The sequence below is a fragment of the Arachis hypogaea genome, chromosome 18, assembly GCF_003086295.3.
Source record: "Arachis hypogaea cultivar Tifrunner chromosome 18, arahy.Tifrunner.gnm2.J5K5, whole genome shotgun sequence".
NCBI lineage: Eukaryota > Viridiplantae > Streptophyta > Magnoliopsida > Fabales > Fabaceae > Arachis > Arachis hypogaea.
Genome location: NC_092053.1, coordinates 102,046,115 through 102,048,575, shown reverse-complemented (window position 1 = coordinate 102,048,575; position 2,461 = coordinate 102,046,115). Strand labels below are relative to the sequence as shown.

Genomic DNA, 2,461 nt, shown 5'->3' with positions numbered 1-2,461 from the left:
ATCACTAACTCTTTTTCAAAATAATTTTCGAAAATTATACCTCCCCCATCCTATTCTATTTATTCATTCATATCCTAACATCTCATATCACATCTCTTCCATCGGTACAGTTGTGTTTCTTCCTTTACATCACATTCTTTGTCTCCCCCTCTTTTCTTCCACTCACAAAGGGATCCCTATACTGTGGTATAAAGGATCTCTATTATTATTATTATTATTTTTCTGTGCCTTCTTCTTTGTCATATGAGCAGGAGCAAGGACAAGAACATTATTGTGGAAGCAGATCCAGAACCTGAAAGGACTCTGAAGAGAAAATTAAGAGAAGCTAAAATACAACAATTCAGAGATAACCTTTCAGAAATTTTCGAACAGGCAGAGGAGATGGCAGCCGAAAATAATGATAATGTAAGGAAGATGCTTGGTGACTTTACTGCACCTAATTCCAATTTATATGGAAGAAGCATCTCCATTCCTGCCATTGGAGCAAACAACTTTGAGCTGAAACCTCAATTAGTTTCTCTAATGCAGCAGAACTGCAAGTTTCATGGACTTCCATCTGAAGATCCTTTTCAGTTCTTAACTGAATTCTTGCAGATATGTGATACTGTTAAGACTAATGGAGTAGATCCTAAAGTCTACAGGCTCATGCTTTTCCCTTTTGCTGTAAGAGACAGAGCTAGATTATGGTTGGATTCTCAACCCAAAGACAGCCTGAACTCTTGGGATAAGCTGGTCACGGCTTTCTTAGCCAAGTACTTTCCTCCTCAAAAGCTGAGCAAGCTTAGAGCTGATGTTCAAACCTTCAGACAGAAAGAAGGTGAATCCCTCTATGAAGCTTGGGAAAGATACAAACAGTTGACCAAAAAGTGTCCTTCTGACATGCTTTCAGAATGGACCATCTTGGATATATTCTATGATGGTCTGTCTGAGTTATCTAAGAGGTCATTGGATACCTCTGCAGGTGGATCCATTCACCTAAAGAAAACGCCTGCAGAAGCTCAAGAACTCATTGACATGGTTGCTAATAACCAGTTCATGTACACTTCTGAAAGGAATCCTGTAAGCAATGGGACGCCTATGAAGAAGGGAGTTCTTGAAGTTGACACTCTGAATGCCATATTGGCTCAGAATAAAATATTGACTCAGCAAGTCAATATGATCTTTCAGAGTCTGCATGGAATGCAAGCTGCATCCAACAGTACTCAAGAGGCTTCTTCTGAAGAAGAAGCTTATGATCCTGAGAACCCTGCAATAGCAGAGGTAAATTACTTAGGTGAACCTTATGGAAACACCTATAACTCAACATGGAGAAATCATCCAAATTTCTCATGGAAGGATCAAAAGCCTCAACAAGGCTTTAATAATGGTGGAAGAAACAGGTTTAGCAATAGCAAGCCTTTTCCATCATCAACTCAGCAACAGACAGAGAACTCTGAACAAAATGCTTCTAATTTAGCAAATCTAGTCTCTGATCTATCTAAGGCCACTGTAAGTTTCATGAATGAAACAAGGTCTTCCATTAGAAATTTGGAAGCTCAAGTGGGCCAGCTGAGTAAAAGGATCACTGAAATCCCTCCTAGTACTCTCCCAAGCAATACGGAAGAGAACCCAAAAGGAGAGTGCAAGGCCATTGACATAAGCGCCATGGCCGAACCTGAGAGGAGAGGAGAGGACGTGAATCCTAAGGAGGAATACCTCCAGGGACGTCCAGTGATCAATAAGGAGCTTCCCTCTGAGGAACCAAAGGAATCTGAGACTCATCTAGAGACCATAAAGATTCCATTGAACCTCCTTATGCCCTTCATGAGCTCTGATGAGTATTCCTCTTCTGAAGAGAATGAGGATGTCACTGAAGAGCAAACTGCCAAGTTTCTTGGTGCAATCATGAAGCTGAATGCCAAATTGTTTGGCATTGATGCTTGGGAAGTTGAACCTCCCTTATTCATCAATGAACTAAGTGATCTGGATCAACTGACATTGCCTCAGAAGAGACAGGATCCTGGAAAGTTCATAATACCCTGTACCATAGGCACCATGATCTTTAAGGCTCTGTGTGACCTTGGTTCAGGAATAAACCTCATGCCCCTCTCTGTAATAGAGAAACTGGGAATCTATGGGGTGCAAGCTGCTAAAATCTCACTAGAGATGGCAGACAGCTCAAGAAGACAGGCTTATGGACAAGTAGAGGACGTGTTAGTAAAGGTTGAGGGCCTTTACATCCCTGCTGATTTCATAGTCCTGGATACTGGAAAGGAAGAGGATGAATCCATCATCCTAGGAAGACCTTTCCTGGCCACAGCAAGAGCTGTGATTGATGTTGACAGAGGTGAACTAGTCCTTCAATGGAATGAGGACTCCCTTGTGTTTAAAACTCAAGGATCTCCCTCTGCAACCATGGAGAGGAAGCATGAAAAGCTTCTCTCAAAGTAGAGTCAACCCAAGCCCCCACAGTCAAACTCTA

General features: G+C 41.7%; 1 non-coding gene across 1 annotated transcript; it reads right to left on the bottom strand.

The window, feature by feature from the left end:
* Positions 1-777: 777 nt before the first annotated feature.
* LOC112773691 (small nucleolar RNA R71) lies at positions 778-885 on the bottom strand. The gene has a single exon (XR_003188228.1). It is a non-coding gene; the product is annotated as a small nucleolar RNA R71 (small nucleolar RNA).
* Between the last annotated feature and the right edge of the window lie 1,576 nt (positions 886-2,461).